We start from the raw sequence: 18,254 nt of genomic DNA on the forward strand, positions 1-18,254 counted from the left end.
TTTTTTGTATAAGAGAAAAACAGCTATCTTATTTAAGCCATTATTGTTTAGGACATTTCAACATAAGCAGCTGAACTGAATATTAACTGATATATGAGATAACACTAGTTACTACCTCACCTTGGTTTTATGAGAAGTAGATGAGAAAAGGTATATAAAACTCTTAGCTCCATTCCAACCACACAGTAAGTCTCAATAATTGTTCATTATCATTATTAAGTGATTGAGAAAGTCAGAGCTTAGAATGATATCTCAGAGCTAGACTGACAGCTATGAGAACTAGAAGAAAACTTAATCACCAATCCCAAGCCCCAAATCTTAAATAAGATGACTAAGACCAAGAGAGGCAAGGGTACTTGCACAGGGCATCCTGATAGACAGCCCAGGTCCCCTCCCATCCATACGTTCCAGAGCCTTCCTCAAAGCTGAGGAATGGCTGACACAAGAGAGGGATGACGAAGTCAAGAAGTGACCCCCTAAATAATAGCATATATAAATGTCCTGAGAAGGACAAAACGTTTAATTCCAAGGCTTTCATTCAAACTAAATTAATCTACATTAGATTATTTACTTAAGTATCAGGAAACAGGGAGGAGGCTACAGGGAATGCATAAGGAGATCAGGTTCATGACCAACTGTGCAGTGTTTGTGCCTGGCAGCCTGCCAGGTCCGTCAACCACTGCACTGCTGTGGATGGAGGCCCGAGACGTGCAAATGAAAGAAGTGGGCTTCTCTGATGCCTTTTCCTCAGCTGGCCCCTGCCAGGACCCTGAGGAAAAAATGCTATCTGGGCCCTCTGAAGAGTCCCCTTAGGGCCTGTCTGACTCCAGGGGCCTATGACAACTCGCTCACTCACTCACCTTCCCAACTGCCATGTGACCCAACAAAATTACTTACCTGCCTTAAACTAAATAAGAAGTAGCCTTTGTCTGTTTGAGGCTTCTCAGAAGAGAAGGCTGATTTCCTTGGATCTGTAACAAAACCACAGGTGACAGAGTTACCTTGACGACTTGAGAGCATCCAGCCTCTAATCTGCTCTGAACGGCAGTCTCCATCCCAACTTTCATACATGTCAATAAAATGCTGGCCTTAGTAGCTCAAAGAGGCTCTATGATAAGTTAATAAGTCACCCAGAACGTCTTTGGGGCAGGAGTGGCAAATGGATTTTTTTTCATGTGCCACCTGCTTAGTCAGTGCTAGCTTCTTAGAGAGCAGTATTGAGAAGGATCCTGAAGCTTAGCAGTAAGGATTTCTGCAGTATATTAACAACATCTGCCATGGGCCAGGCAAGAGACAGAACCATGGGGTCACACGTTTGCCATTCTTAGCCTCAGATTTCAGAGGTACAAAACCTGAGTTCCACCATCAGCCTCAAACTAGACCACAGATCTGTATCTTAAATGGAAATTTGGAACACCAATCTATGGTGCATAAACACATTTCTGTGTCCTTCTCACAGGCACTGCTTACATAAAGGATACATTTCGAATTGCATTAATTGTTGCCATTTTGCACTTAGAAGAATTTAATCTGCAAAACTCACTAAATGGGACATTATCGGGTGTCATCTCTGAACAGTTAAAGCTTAAGTAAAACATAAAACATGTACAATATTACTTTGGTTCGAGAGCTATCCTGCAGTGTCATAGGTCGCTCTTCCCTAGAAGCAATCCCTCTTCTCTTGAAATCCCCACTTTGCATCTTTAGGCACAGATCCCAAGCAGGTACTCAACCACAAGATCCTGGTCATAGCTGCTTGCTGCTGAGGTGGCTTCCTCCCTCGAATTGAGCCAATCTAATCCATTCTCTTGGGAATGGCAGACTGGAACCAGAAGGCTCAGAGGATGGGAATTGGGAGTAGAAATGTATAACAGCCCAGAGTTAGAGCACATATCTCAAAATCAGTACCCTGCATGGGTCAGCTGGGTAAGCAAGACAAGTGCAATAAAAACAACAGTGCCATTGTGAAATAAATGGCAACTAACACTAAGTCTGTGTTTGGGTATAGTAAGGAGTGTGTCCAGCAGGAGAGATGTACCCAATCTAAAGGGACAGCTGCTACTCAGCTCCAGTGAATTGTTGCCAGGACGGAAAGGAGCCTAGTGTTGCCACATTGTTTGACATACTTTTTAAGAGAAACCAGAAATCTATATTTTTTGTGAAAGTCTTCCAATTTTTTTTTAAGTTTTCAACTAAGTTTCCAAGCTGTCCTGGTCAAATCAATCATCTTTGGTAAACTATTGCCTGAGAGCCAACAATTTCCATCTATGTTTTTGAAGGAAGTATTTACATCAATCAGGGTCCTATCAGGATACAAATTGCTCACTCGGAGAGAAGGATTCTATAAAAAGACAATTTACAAAAATGCAGTACAGGTTGGGACTAGAGTAAAGTGAAGGAGGTGCTGATGTAAGGTGCAAACTTTAAGGGGACACCAAAAATCTCAGTAAGCAAGACAATATTTTAATGCAATAATTTAAAAAATCTAAATTAATGCAAAATATTAATATTTTGAATAAAAACAGGATGGGTATTATGGATGTTTCCTTTTGCCTCAAGCATCAATGTGGCCCAGCACTGCACTAATTAAGGTGTAGGGAAACTGAAAAGGGTAGTGCAATTCCCTGGGGATGGTAAAAACAGAGCTCTTGCCATAGCTAAGACCAAAGAGATGAAAGGCAAGAAGTGTTACTTGAACTTGAAAGGAGATGGTCATGTTGAAAGGCCACCTAAAGATGACCTGGGAATGCTGCCAAGAGATATGGCCAACCTAAGGCATTCCCTAAGGTAGGAGCTAGGGGGAGGAATGTCTTGACCTCACACTCCTTTGTTCCTCTGATCTCCTGACAGGATTCGCCACTGGCCAAATGCAGCCAGAAGTCAAGAGAACAGGAGCCCATGGATATAGCCTATAGAACCCACTGACATAGGCCACAGAAGCACAGAGCAGGATGAGAAGAGTAGAAAGTCGAGTGAAGGGGCAAATGGAAAAAACCTAGCACAGGCCTAGAGCTCTGCCCTTAGGAGGGCCTAGTCTCCTGAGAGCCGGGAATTCACTGATTTCTGGGACTCAGTGAGTTTCCCAGTGTTCTCCCAGGATAGCCCTTTTCCTGCTTAAGTTAGCTAGAGTTAGTTTCTGATATTTGCCACCCAAATGATCTTACCTAACATACCCAGCCTATGTGAGGATGACTAACCTGTAGCTAGACAGTAGAATCCCAGGTAAATTCTACCAGTACTCAGCCATGCCTGAGCAGTCCCGGCTCACACACAGAGGTGCCTCTTCCTGCCAGCCACCAGCATTTTGGGACTTGGCTAACATGGTATTTCCTAATAACAATCCATTGAAGAAAGTGATTGCTCACGATGAGTTATCAAAAATAAAATAATTAAGTTGAGTCCACCAAAAAAAAAAAAAGCTTAAGTGCGTTATAATGATCCTGCCCTTAATTTATGTACTGAAGTTACTGCTTGACCTACAATTCTCTGGATTTTTCCCTTGCGAGAAAGTGCCATTGAATCCATCCTGCCCACCAGCCATAGAACTTTGACCAAGATATTTACACGGGTTTAAAAAATAGTCTATAAGTAGATCACATGAGAAAGTCATAAAATTTATACTGGTTACTCAAAAAAGGGAAAAAAAAACAAGGCACTTCGTAAGAATAAATTTTACCCTGAAAATGACTCTTTCATTAAGAACTTTGTTTAGGCACTGTCGTGGGTTAAATAGTATCCCTTGAAAATTCTTATGTTGAATTCTGAACCCCTAGAATGTGACCTTACTTGGAGCTAGGGTTCTTAATGAGGCAGTTAAGTTTTAATAAGGTCATCAGAGTTAGCTCAAATACAATATAGCTGAAGTCGTTATAAGAAGAGGAAATTCGGACACAGACACATGAAAAGATGGTCATCTACAAGCCAAAGAGAGAAGTCTGAAATGTAACCTTCCCTCACGACCCTCAGAAGAAACCCAACCTTTATCTTAAACGTCCAGCCTCTAGAACTGTGAGAAAGTAAATTTGTATTGTTTAAGCCTAACCATCTGTGGTACTTTATTATAGCAGCCTTAGCAAACCAATACAGGCACCATAACAGCAACAACAGCAAATACTTGTAAAGAGTTTTTTAAATGCCAGGCACTGATTTTGAACACCATATATATTAATTTACTTAATCTTCACAACTTCTGTGGGTGGTAAGCATATTTATTATCCCCATCTCATAGGTGAGGAAATCGAGGCATCAAGAAATTAATAAACTTGCCTAGCATCACACAAAAAATAAATGAGAGAATTTGGATGATAAGCCTCAGTCTGAATCCAAAATCTGGACCCAAAATCTGTGCTTGTAACTATTACACCCTACTGCCTCTTTGGTGCAGAACTTTTCTACAGAGGAAGATTCCTTCCCCTACCCCAACTCATAAGCTGTTAACCAGATGAAAGGAAAAATCAGATCACATGGGTGTATCCATACCCAAGTCATCAAGCTCCTTTGATAAATCTGATAACCTCAGAGACACTGAAACCAGACCATCATAGATTAAATGTTTGTGTCTTCTATCCAAATTCATACGTTGAAATCCTGACCTCCAGTGTTCCGGTATAAGGAGGTGGGGTCTTGATAGGTAATTACATTATGAGAATAGAGCCCTCATGAATGGGCTTATACCATTATAAGAAGAAACACAAGAGATGATTTTTCTCTTGGTCATGTGAGGATGCAACAAGAAGACATTTGTCTATAAACCAAGAAGAGTGTCCTCATCAGAAGATACTGGGTCTGCCGACACCTTATCCTTGGACTTCCCAGCCTCTAGAACCATGAGAAATAAATATTTGTTGTTTAAGCCACAAACAATAGTATTCTGTTAGTAGCCCTAAAATACGGGTGTTAAAAAAATCATGAGGTTATTGAACCAACCTTATCTGAAAACCTAGGCATGCACTTTAGTTCAACATAACTTGATGGGGTTATCCAAGGTGTTTTCCAAATTGCTTGTGGAAAGTCATGCTAGTAACCTGGGCCATCAATGTCCTATCGGTTATACCCACTTATCCAAGGATGGCTCTTGGGACAATTAAGTAGCATGCAGCTTACTTAGGTGTTGCCTTTGAAACCCTTTTCTGTTGCTTGCCATCATCGACCCCCAGCAGCACCACCCTCACTTGACAGAACTCCCAAAGGGGTGGGGATGAAGCAAAAACAGTACCTGTTTCATAGGGTTGTTGTGAGAATTTAATGATCTTGGCACATAGTGAGCTCCCAGTAAATGTTAGTCCTTTTCCCCTTTGAAACCAGTCGGAAAGCCTTGCTCAATGAAGATGAACCAGTTAGTTGTAAACCTGGGTTTACATTTTAATTCATTTTAATTAATTAAACCTCCCCTGCTCCAGACTTTTGCAGGGTTAATGACAAATCAAACTTTTGAAAATGCAGATTGAAAAGACACAGGCTTTGCCCAAACTGTGCAGTAAGCATGCTAAGGTGAATAGAATGCTTGCTGTGGGAACACCTTCATCTCTGGAACACCTTCGTCTCAGTAACTGCTTGTTAGGGAAGGGAACTGATGATGTATAAAAACAGAGAAGAGGCATTCTCCCCTCAAAATTAGCATTTGAAATGAATGACACTAACCTATTCAGTCCTGTTTGGCCAGACTCTCCTGTTCGTTAAAAGTGCTCATGTCCAGCTGCTCTATTGTGATCTATTTTGCCATGCACAGTGCCAGCCTAACCTATGCTTCGAAATCCTGGTTTTCCTCTTTGCACAAACCAATTTGGACAAAACAAAGCTGAGATGAGTAGGGTCACAGGCTTCTATATTCTCTTGGTCAATGAAAAAGAGACAAAAGCAAAACAGAGACTGGCTGTCCAAAGCTTTGTGGACTGTGGGAAGTGGCGTTGCCAAGGCAATGATTTAGAGCCAGACTGGAGAAGCTGGTGTTAACAAGGACAGGAGACCTGCACCACGTTTCCTGAAAGGGAAGAGAGAAACTAGGAGCAAATTCACCACCAATTGGTAGGATTTCCATCTTTTGTCTAAAATATGTATTTCTAGCCTGCCTTATGTTGGAAAATCGTGTTCACAACTCTGAACTCTAAACACAGTAGATTTATCACATCCTGGCTGTCAGAGATCATTTAAAATCAGACGAGAGGGAAGGAAGAGAAGTGTAGAGTAACAATTGTTGTCCAATCCAAGCCTGATAAAAAGCATTTGATAATGGGCTATTTATAGAGACATATGGGATGGTCATTAACAGCAGAGCCCAGGCATTGGGCCCCAGCTCTAAAGACAGAGTTTGTGAGAGATACTCACCAGTTAGGGAAATCATTTAAGCTCTTGGTACTTCAGATTAGATCACCCAGAAGAATGAGTAAGACCTGTAGAATTTCATGCTGCAGGGGGCCAGGAGGGGGTGGGGCGGGTGGAGCAGGAAGAACTTGACTCCACACATTTAGTTTGGAATATAATTATTCCCCTTTTATTTTAAAACCGAACCACATTGTTAGGGACAACAAATCAACACGCTTTTTTGTTTATGTCTAATTCATTGATTTGCCTTCTGAGGATAACTAGGTGTTCTGATTTCTGAGCCAGTGTTGTATTTAAATGAAAATTTGGACTTTTCTAAGAGAAAGTCAACTCCGGGCAGGTCTATGCTCAACCTAAAACACACCCCTGTACCCCTGAAGTCATTTGCTCAGTTCTCTTATTATAGAAACAATGGTAGTTACTTATTAGCAAGTAAGAAAAGTCAGGGAATAAAATCAGTGGACTGTGTTCACTATTTAGCCACGAACAGTTCTTTAGAAACCAGGAGAGTATGAAGAAAAGGGCACAGCTAAGGAGCATGGTTATTTCTCCAGCATAAAATTGGGATCTAAACAGTTTCTGCAAGTTTGTTAGAAACAGAGCACAGAATTTCACAAGCTAAACGCAGACTAATGGCTTACATTACCAAAGAGCAAAACCTTCCGTATAGCATACTAATGGCTAACCACGTGCTTTTATCTATATTCCTTTATTTGATTCTCATATTACCTTGAAAAGTCAACAGATGAGGTTCTATTATCTCCATTTTATGGCAGGGGAAACAGATGTTCACAGAGAATAGAGTATCCAAGGCAGCTTTATACACAGGGACTGACGTAGTGTATATGAAGTTTCTACAGCCACCAAATAGCAGAGTGAGGACCTCAATCTAGATCCTCTGATTGTTAGCCCTGTCCTATCAAATCTCAATATATGACCCCTACCCCTACATAAAACTTTCTATTCAAACATAAAGGCCCCACAAATAGTCATGACTGTGGCTTATAGGCAAACTCCTTTCTCTGTGGAATTTCACTCAGACACTATCCCATAACATCACAAAATCTTAGCAATGAAAATCGTCTCTAGTCTAATATTCTTGCTTTATAACTAATTTTAAAACTGAGACACAGAGAGGTTAAGTAACTTGCTCAAAATCACACAGCTGCATTATTTGTTGCATTGGTTAATAAAATTTCGATCATTTGATCACTCTAGTTTACAAAAAAGAAGGCATCTATGATGTGAACTTGATTAAACGCCATATTTAAGGGGGGAGGGGTAATTAAGTGGCCTCAACTGGATTGTACAGGTTTTCAGGTGATTCAAAGTTAAAAAATTCATAGTACATACTCCAGATGCAAGAAACATATAAATCAGTCTTTAATTCTGGATGTAAACAATAAAGGTCCCGACTAAAAGAAGCTTGAACAATAAGAAAAATATATTATCTCAAATAACTAGTCCAGAAGTAGGTCAATTCCAAAGTTTGTTAGTGCAGTGGCTCTGAAATATCATCAAGAACCCCGTCTACTCCTATCACATCCTGTGATGGCCAGGTTTGGGGCCCACATATTATGTCACTATATTTGAATATAGTCCTGTCCCAGGTCCAGGTAGCACATTTAGAAAACAGTGTCCAGGATCAGAAAAAGGAATGCCCCTTCCTCACGTCCCTTCTTTAGAGCAGGGAAAATCATGCCCAGGTGCCCCACTGAAGATGGATAGAATTGTGTCACATGCCCCTCCCTAAAGGAAAATCACTAGTCAATAATTCAGAACTGGCTTAGAATAATCATGATCCAGGCCTACTCCTGCCTTCCCTGAGTAGTTGCCTCCCTACGCTCTCATACAGTTTTCACCGGGGCTCATGCTATTCCTGGTCAGTTTTCCAACTAAAGGTTGCGATCTATAAGCAGGTGTAAAATCCATTTAGTAAGTCACCATTGGCATTTTTAAAATGAAATAGCATAAAAAATATCAGGCTGTTTTGCATGCAAGGGCAAGTACTATTTTAAGAAACTTTTATTCTAGTTTTTATGTAAATACTATGTGTGCGAGTATATACTGCATTGTGTATTTCCTACCATGAGTCAGGGTAAAGGGAAAAACCCACTGCACCAGATGGTACCAAACTCCTGGACCTTACCCATTACCAACAGCAGGTTGTGTCAACCACCCTTTTTGCCCCTCTGTAAGAGCAGGAGAGAGGCACAGCCCAGATTCCATTCATTGGGGTGAGAACTTCTTGCCCACATATGAACACCTTGGACTTAACCATTCAGAGATCCCTTAGCCTTGCTTAATCCAAAACTGCTGGACTCCAAATACCAAAGAATTCATTCTGCTTTCCCAGTAGCCCCAGCACAAGGAGGCACCACCAAACAGTTCACATGAGTATCCATCTCACAGGAGTCCAGAGTAAAGCAGGTCACACAAATTAAAGATGTGACTCAGGCCTTCTCAAAGGCCTCCATGCTCCCAGGCCTGGCAGAGCACTATTGGCAGGTTCATTAAAGAGGTGAGTTCTCAGACCCTGTCCACCGCATCCTTAGCAACGGAGGTCGGTTCCGGGCTTTTTGACCCACAAGCATCAGTCATTGAAATCCAGGAGTTATTTCATGAAACTGGTTTCAAGTTACATGCTCTTATAGGACTGAGGAGAAATGAAACCTACCAGCCTATTGTCTGTGATGTAAACCAGCAGTCCCCAACCTTTTGACACCAGGGACTGTGATAATCTAAAGCCTGATAATCTGATAATCTGCTGGGGACTGGCTGCAAACACAGATGAAGCTTCACTTACTAGCCTGCTGGTTCACCTCCTGCTCTGCAGACCTGGGTTTTAACAAGCCACAGCTGGGTACTGGTGGTCTACAGCAGGTTTTGGGGATCCCAGCTGTGAACAATCCATTCTTTCGTGGTGAAATTCTTCCCAGCTCTTGTGTCCCACTACTGAGTCGGGGTGGGAAGTAGCCAACACATTGGTTTTACGGAACGAGGTTTAAATGTCTCTGCTTTCTGAGTACTTTGTTCCCCATCATCCTGCACTCTCATCTGCTAAATATTTTTTTCAGGATCCCAACAGTGCCTTTCTTCTGTATATTTCTTCTGTATTTCAGGAGGACAGGACACCATAGGAAAATGTCTCATAGAAAACTGTCATTGCCATTAGCTTTCCAATGGTCATCTGCCAATATACCACTAAATTTGATTTCAGAAGGGGAAAAAGGAGAAACACATAGACACACATACATCTTAATTCAGCCCAGAGTAGGTTTGCCCTCTTTTTTTAATTTAGACATACGGATAATGGCTGAAATTGACCCTGGAGAAGAATGCATTTTCTCCATGCTAAATGCCTCGAATGCCAGTTAATCCTATGTAGCTGGATGTTGCTTCTAGAACTAGGTCAATGAAGATGTTGTATAAATCTCTCTCATGTAGAATTTCCTTAGTCCTCTGACAGCCCGTATGTGTAAAGGGAGAGAGCACATGCCCCATAAGGACAGTCTTGGAGTATGTTGCTCCCCTGGCAGATTCACAGAGTGTGGAGGGTACCCCTGCCATTCTCCCATGAACTCCTGCCACCACTGCTGCCTGGGGTACGAGATCAGTGGGGGAGGTAGTGTGAACGGGACAATTTGAAGTCAGGGAACTAAGGTTCAAATCTTATCTCCACTGTTTACTCCGTAAGTAATATTAAATACATGCCCAAACTTCTCTACCTCAGTTTAAACATCTGTAAAATGGGAATAATGGTACCTGCCATACAATACAAAAAGGGCTTTTATAAGGCATTTTAATCACATTAGTAGCAACATTAAGTAGACTGTAAGGACTCTTCTGACATCTGTCCTAATGCTGCTACATCTACTACATTTAAGGGAAATTTTTTGAAGATATATATCGTCATTGTTATTATGACTGCCACCTTTACTAGTCAAACACCAGAAGCAGACTTGGCACCAGATGAAAGAAAGTCATTAACATCATCCCTAAAATGCCAGTTGGTCAAGACATTTCAGATATCAAAAGATGACCCCCTCTCCAAACCCCAGCTGTATCACATTCCTTCACTTAGATTCACCTTCAGACCACACAGCATCTTAGTGTAATTTAAACTATTTCTAGCCACTGCCTTGTGCTATCTGGGTTGTACACTTGGACAACCTGGCTCCTGTCTGGTGAACCACATTAAAACCCAGGGAATAAGAGTTAATGTAATTGGTTGAAGTCACTTCCAGATATACGCTATTGGGAATAATATATCAAGAAGGTATCAGGGTTCTAAACAGGTAATCATAATTAGAACTAATGTAGCATCTAAATTACTTTACAGAAAACAATGGTTACAAAATCAGATTACAGACACACCAAGCTCCTTGTTAGAAATTGAAAGAAGCTTGCTTTTTTATTACATGCCTTTATTCCGATAAATTCCTTGCTCATTCTAGAATGAACTTTAACTATTCATGGTCCCATAGCTGTTCATGAAATAACACCATCATGATTATACCTACTCTGGTGTGGGACAAACAAGGTTCCTGTGTTTAAGAGCAGCATTAATGTACAGGCTACTGTGAAAGCTGTTGGCAGCCTCAGAATTATGGCAAATTTAAATTGGTGCCAGAAACAGGCTTCCCAGATCCCTTGTATTTCGGAATTCCATGTCCTAATTCTTTAGATACATTAATAACTTTGAGGGGTGGGAAGTTAACACATACTCAAGAACACTCACACACGATGGAAAGTAGAATCTTTTTTCTTTTTTCAAAAAGTGACAACAAGTAAGCAATTTAGAAAATTTGGGCAAATTGGAGGAAAGGAAAGAGTGAAAGAGAAGATGAAGAAGGAAGTAGAAGGGAACATGAAACACAATGTCATTCATTGTGCCCTAATGGGGCTTGAGCTCAGGTTGTCTTGCACCTGCCCTTCAGAAAGGTGGAGGGTAGTGTCAGGGCTGAGTCCAGGGAAATTTTTCCTCTACTCTGCAAAAGTCAGTTGCCTTCAAAACATTGCAGCCCATTTTTTCCCCTCATCCTTAGCAAAGGGCTTGCCTTACTAGTGATTGGCTGGTAGTCCATTATCATCGACCACTGACAAAGCAAAAGGACATCTTCTGTCCCTGGGTGCTTGGTAGTTACCCATCAATCACTTTGTATTGACTTTGAACTAAGATCTATGAATTCAAAAACAGCAATTTAAAAATTTTATAGGCAAACTAATGGTATATCAACGTATACAAAGCTGATTCTTCAATAATGCTCTTGAAGGGCATGAGCGCCTGCCACTGTTAGAGCTCTGGGCTTTTTTTGTTTTTTTCCTTGTTTTGTTTTGTTTTTCACTAAGGGGAGGAAGGAAGGAACAATTACTGAGCCCTGATATGTGCCAGCTACTCTGTGAGATGCTTTATATGTATTTTATGGAATTTAAGTCACCACCAACTGTAACACATTCATTATTTCATGTGCTACCAGGAAAGCAAAAACACTACCAATTAACTGAAGGATGCCATCCAAGGTGTATTTACTGTGAAACAAAGGAAACATGATAAACCTCAGGGCTCCACACTTGCATGGACCCTTCTAAGGTTCCCAGAGGGGCCCCAGCAATGTGTTCACATGGCCATGTGTTTTTGTGAAATTTGCAAAAGATATTTTAACTTCAGTCGGACCACTGTCTCTTTCCACTCTGACTTCCTCTCTGTCACACTTCTGCTTGTGTTGGGCGGCACTGGAGTGGCCATGGGCAATTTGGGGATCTTCCTAAAGAGGAAGTCTAGTTGGGGATACATTTAGTTTGGGTCCAGTGGGATATGTTTATGTGGTCACAGTAACACTGATGTAGTTACTGCTAGCCATCTTAGTGTAGCAATGGCTTCCACGATCTCTACTCTCCACTGTTCCAGTTCTCTGGCAGTGAGAACCTCAGGTGTGGGTCTCAAGGTTGTACCCAATATAAACATGTCTGCCAAGCTCCCCAGACATATATGGCATGGGTAGTGGAAAAGAAACAAGGTTGGAAGTGTGTGAAGCCAAAAATTAGTCTGTGGAAAATTTTTCCATTTCTTATAACATATGAAAGAAACTTCATAGAGGTTTTAACAGCAATCCTAAAAATTTATCTGACATTACCTGAAAATAAGTGGAGAGCTGGAAAACACTTTTCTGAATTATGTATAGTAAAAAATAAATTTCCATCAACCATAGAGAAGAAAGACTGAATTGTCTATCTGTTCTCTATGTAGAAATAACAGAACAAAATCACTGTCACACAGCTAAAAAAAAAAAAAAAGAAAAATAGAATACAGGAAGTTATTTAATAAATATTATGGTGTTTCAGTGGATTTTATGGTGTGTGGTTTATATAGGCTTTTTAAAATTCATAATTTGTTGTGATTTCTTTTCTCATTTAAAAATATTCACATTCTTACCTAATTTTGCATTTACCATTTTAAAAGAGCTCCAAATAATATCAGGTTCAGGCCCCCTAAACCTGGACCCACTCCTCAATGCCATCTCAGTTTCAAAGAACTTATTAATGTGGGGGCGGGAACGTGGGGAGAAACATGTATCTTAGAATTGATGAAATACATAGTATGCATTATTTCCTTTAACGCCACATAACAACACTTTGAGGTATTATCACACTCATTTTACAAGATGGCAAAAACTGGGCTCAGGAAGTTGAGGAAATATGCCCAAAATTAAGCCTTCAGGGTTAATACTGTTGTCATGGTTTCACCACTAATGTTCAAAACTGAAAGCCACAAAATGAGGCCTGTATGCACACTTGGGTATAATCATTTTTTCAGGAGGCTTACAGCTGCCCTACCCACCCACCCACCCTCGAGCTGGAAAGACAAAGTGGCAGGATTAGAACTAGATTTTTACTCTAAATCCTCAAATCTTGCCACTACATGGTACCGCAGCCTCTTTGGAAAAGAGATGCTATCAGCCCCTTCCTCCTTGTAGAAGTTTATATTTCCTGTTCACTGTCCAAAAGCTATTTCATTGTCTTCCTCATGTGTAATTTTGTAATAAAACGGCTTTGTCTTCTGCTCAGGAGTTGTAGGAATTCAACAAAGGGAGGACACCTACCTGCCAGAGAAGACACTTCTTTGGAGAAAGACATTAAAGTCCCCTTTTTTTCAAAATGTCTACCTGATAGTAGAAATTCAATAAGGAAGTTATTCTTTGTCATTAAGAAGTTAACAAGAATGTATTATTCAAAAGCACTAACCTGTAGGATTTCTGGAAGGACGGCATAGTGTTGGTCCTGGCAGGGTTTGTTAGGCTTATGGAGATGGGGTCCTGAGAAGCCAGAGGGAAGCAGTGCTGTGGTCATTTTCACTTCCTTCTACCTGACAACTTTCATTTAATAAAATCTAATTGATTAGGTGCAAAACCCCTCCATTAATCTAGGACCACCAAACCCAGTATTTCAGGGGACTGCATGCAAGAACGACTACTGCCATTGCCACTTTGGGACTGTCTATCATCAGGGACACCATCACCAACCACCAGCCTGAGCTTCTTGTTTTCCTTCCCCATGATTTGTGGAAAGAAAGCCAAGATTTAAAGCAGGAGTTCAACTTGGGGTCCTTGAACCGCCTTGAAACTACAAACCAATTTGTTGCAGGAGTAAGGTGAGACTACATTTTTTTAGGGAAAGAGTTCATAACTTTCATCAGATACTAAAGTATTCTGTTAGCCCCCAAAAGATTAAGAACCACTTTCTTAGGAGAAAAGCACTAAAACAAAAGTTAGTAGAAGTTTCAGGGAGGTGATGATACCAAAAACAGTCAATTTTTTTTTTCTTGACTACAAGAGGATTCTTTTTTTAAAAAGAATATGTGTGTGTGTGTGTGTGTGTGTGTGTGTGTGTGTGTGTGTGTGTGTGATATTAAGAAAAGGTTCATTACAGTGAACTGGTCTATAATGTTTTAGCTTGTTTTAAAAAAAGCAGTTAATAATTTCTGATTATTTATTGTCATTAAAATAATGATTCAAGATTCACTTCTTTAAAATGGCTTGCATCATGATATTAGAGGATTTATCTACCTTCCATTTTTAAAGCACTGGACCATTTTATGTTGAATAACATAATTGAGTGAGAACCCTATTTTTGGTCTTAACTCAGACTACTTAAGAGAAAATATTGAGCTGCATAGAAATCATCCTATCCCAGTTTCATTTTGACCTTTTTTCTCTACAGCTATTTTTTTAATATATATTTGCTGTGTTTAGAAATGCATTATTTATTACTTAAACTAAAGCAGTAATTTATCTCTGGTAACATAAAAAAGCCGAATCAACAAAAATCATGATATCATTAGGGTTACTGTTTTAAAAAGGCAACTTTTTTTTTTTTTTTAAAGAAAGTAGCTTCTCTTGTTCGATCTTCACCTTACTTTTTTGATCCATCTTCCTCTGACATGCAAAATGCTTTCATCTCATATTTCTGTCCCTTCACGTCCTATTATTCCTTGACCCAATCTCCCACAAAAAACAAAACAAAACAAAACATAATTTTGGCATCTGAATCAGGACGTTATACATTGTAACTTTGAGAGAAAAGACCTGCAACTGTCTTGAGAGGAACTAAACTGGAATGACATACACTTCGAAGGGATGTTTTTCAGTGTTGGTTGCACATAAACCCCAGTTCATGCAATAGCTCCTTCAAGACCATGCCTTGAAAAGGGTTTCATAAAATTGCAGATAAAAGGACAAAATTTTTAAGAAGTAGAAATTTTTTTCATTTCTTAAACGGTTGAGGTTAGGGTTTGGTTATATGGGGCTTGTTTTTTCTCTTCCACCTCTGCAAAGAAGAATGCTAAATCTCATTGCCCCTCTCCAACCCTACTGATCACAGGAAAGCAGATATGTGACGATGTGAGAGAAGGCAAGTCCAAAATCCTTGACACCATTCCTACATCTGGGGAATTTCCCATCTTAGGGGTGACCACTTCCCTACAGTAGTAGCCAAAATACTCACTTTTCCTGCTTCCCTTGCTGCTAGGCCTCGCCCATGTGATCTAAGCTCTGCCTGTCAGATGGTCTTAGATAAGGCTTCATTCAGAAGTGAGCCATGAGGAAGTCAACTGTGCAATGGGTAGTAATGGTAGTGTCCAGCGGTCAGCAGTACCAGCAGTGTGAGCTGTGCTCTAGAATCTAAGCTGGAGTCAGCAGCAGGGCCCTTTGCTCATTAACTCCATTGGTATGGTTGGTCTGAACACTGTTCTGGCTTCCTGACCTCCAAGCCTGACTCTCTGGCCCTCCTACAGATTTTGAGATATCCTTTAATAAAGTCCTTTTCTGTTTAAATTATTGTGAGTGGGTTTTGTCATTTGTAACTAAGATCCTTGACAGATACAATGACTATGGTGTTCTTCCCTCATTGAGTCTGGCATCTGTTCTCTACTCACAGGGTCTTTGTTCCCCTCCTCCAATGAGTTAGAGTCTTTCCTGCCTCAGGCCTTCACATGAGCTGCTCCCTCAACTGAAAATGTTCCATCCCTGCTCTAACCCTGGCTCTCTCCTAAACTCAAAACACAGTCAAAACTGACCCTCATACACATCCTCCTGGCCTCCTATACTTACCCTTCACGTTACTTGTCACAATTGAAATTAAGTATTTAGTTGGTAAATTAATGTTCTTCTCCCAAGAGACTGTAATGATTATAACTAACAGTTATTGAGTTCTTTCCAAATACTAGAAAGTTTCCTACGCACTTGACACAGATTATCTCATTTAATCTTCACGGCAACTCTGGGAAAGGTATTATGATAACACCCATTTTACGAATGGAGAAACTAAGGCTTAGAGAAATTAAATAACAAATCCTGGATCACACACAAAGTATATGCTGGTGCTAGGAAATCTGACTCGAGACCACACTCATAATCCCCTTTGTGGTCCCCATAGTGGGTGCTCGATCCCTAGAAGCTATGTAAGATAAGCCACTGGAGGGTGGCAAGAAAATATTAGAATTTCTCTCTCTCTCTTTATAGACATATGTATAGGGAGAGAGATAGATATATTTACCTCCTACTAATCAGTTTACTTCATATGTCCATTTTATATGAGTTATATAATGTAGCAATACATTACATAATTTATAAATAAATTAAAGGAACATAGACAGGCTCATTTTTTTTCTATAGAGTTGAGCATTGACTAAAATTTGGAGACCACAGCTCTCAGTTCTGTGAAAACAAGACTCTTGTCATTAGTGTATCCCAGCGGCTAGCACAGGGCCTGACACATAGCAGACACCCAATAAACATATGTTGACGGAATAGTGTCCCTTCTATAGTGACAACACCCAGCACTAAGCGAAAGAAAGCTCCTATCTCATACGTAACTTCAGGTTCCCAACATTTTGTATGTGTAAAGACTTCCTTGCTTTTTCCTTCTCAAATCTGAGATCAGCTGTTTTCATCCGCGCTTGTAGACTGTCCACTCCCAGCAGAGAATCATTTCCAGGGCAGCAGAGGCGGCAGCAGTCCCTGGGGCAGCCTGTGGTTTCTCAGATGGTTTCGCACTGACCTGCCATCACTGACAGTGACGCCTGGGTGGAGACTGGTGGAGGAAGGCGCAGTTCAGGGACAGGCAAAGTCATTTGTGGAAAGTCTGCACACCACAGTTCTTCTCTCTTTCTGCCTCTACTGACCTCCCACAAACTGTTTTGGTTTCCTCCTTTACCAGCAGTTACAAATACTCATGGAGGCTGGAGAGTGGGAGCTCCTGTCTGAGCAGGAAAGAAAGGGAACGAATAGGACAACAGGGCTTTTATCACAGAAAGGAACTGACAATTTGAAAACATGGTCCTTTCTCCAAAGGGCTGGTGAAAGTAGAATGTCACTGAACGAATTCTTGCTAAATTAAAAACAAATTAAACTCACCATCTAATGCGGCCAACCACTGTGGGGGTGAATGTCCCACAGCGCCCTTGAAAGCGCTGCTTTGTACCAAGGTTCATATGCCACAAAGGTTATTCTTCAGTCATTTTTAGAATTCCTCATCAGTTAAACTGTTTTTAGGTAGTTTTTTAGTTTGTTTCTTCTTTAAAAATCTAAGAAATAGTGGGCTGGGTGAGGTGCAGGGGTAAGCACAAAGAGGCCTGAGGAAACATCAGCCCTAACCACCAAGGAACATCGGGGTTGGAGGTCTTCAGGTCAGGGGAGGTGCGCAGAGGAAGAAGCCAACAGCTGTATCTGCAGTCACAAGTATGGCCAGGAACACGGTGGTCTCAAGGGATCAGCTGACCTGTGAAAATCATTAACACAGAGACCAGGCTTCTCCTGGTAGACTTGCCGTTGGCTTTTCTTCCTGGATCACTTTAAACACTGCCCGTGGCAGGTACAAACAGAAGGTAGTCCCAGCCCCTCCTGCTGTCTTCTTTAGACAGGAAGCAGCAAGCATCTGCTGCAGAGTGGAGCTGGGTGTCAACAAAGGCCACACCTGCAGCGGCACTCCTCTTGTGTGTTCGAAAACAAATGAGCCACAACTTTTAAGTCTTCTGTGCAGAGACAGCTCTGAAGTCAGCTCTCTGCACAGGGCCTTCTGCCAGACTCTTTTGAAGCCTATTTCTCTTTTATTTAGAACACGTGATTCGATGAAAACTTTCAATACATTTTAAAAGATGGTTTAAAGACATCATGAAAAACATTTTATGAAATACATTTTAAAGATATTTTCTCTACAAATATGTATTCATTGTGCACAGTCATCGACTCAGCAGTCATTTAGTTAGAGCTTGCTATGTGCCAGGCATTGTGCTAATTGCTGGAAATGTACAATGTAAAAAGGTATATACATACACATACATTTTATACACACACACACGCACATATATGTGTGTGTGTGTATATGTACATATATAAAAGTCTGGAAATGGGTATTCTATGAAGTTGGAACTAAAA

At 40.7% G+C, this 18,254-nt stretch overlaps 1 long non-coding RNA gene across 1 annotated transcript in view; it reads right to left on the reverse strand.

Annotated features, from left to right (window-relative positions):
- Positions 1 to 13,670, reverse strand: part of LOC107499575 — a 91,312-nt gene extending 77,642 nt beyond the window's left edge. The window contains exons 1-2 of the long non-coding RNA XR_004955876.1: positions 13,567 to 13,670; positions 898 to 971 (exon numbers count right to left, since the gene is read on the reverse strand). This is a non-coding gene — a long non-coding RNA (uncharacterized LOC107499575). The remainder of the gene's footprint in view (positions 1 to 897; positions 972 to 13,566) is intronic.
- Positions 13,671 to 18,254: the final 4,584 nt, after the last annotated feature.

Source organism: Rousettus aegyptiacus, unplaced genomic scaffold, assembly GCF_014176215.1.
Source record: "Rousettus aegyptiacus isolate mRouAeg1 unplaced genomic scaffold, mRouAeg1.p scaffold_m13_p_2, whole genome shotgun sequence".
Classification (NCBI taxonomy): Eukaryota; Metazoa; Chordata; class Mammalia; order Chiroptera; family Pteropodidae; genus Rousettus; species Rousettus aegyptiacus.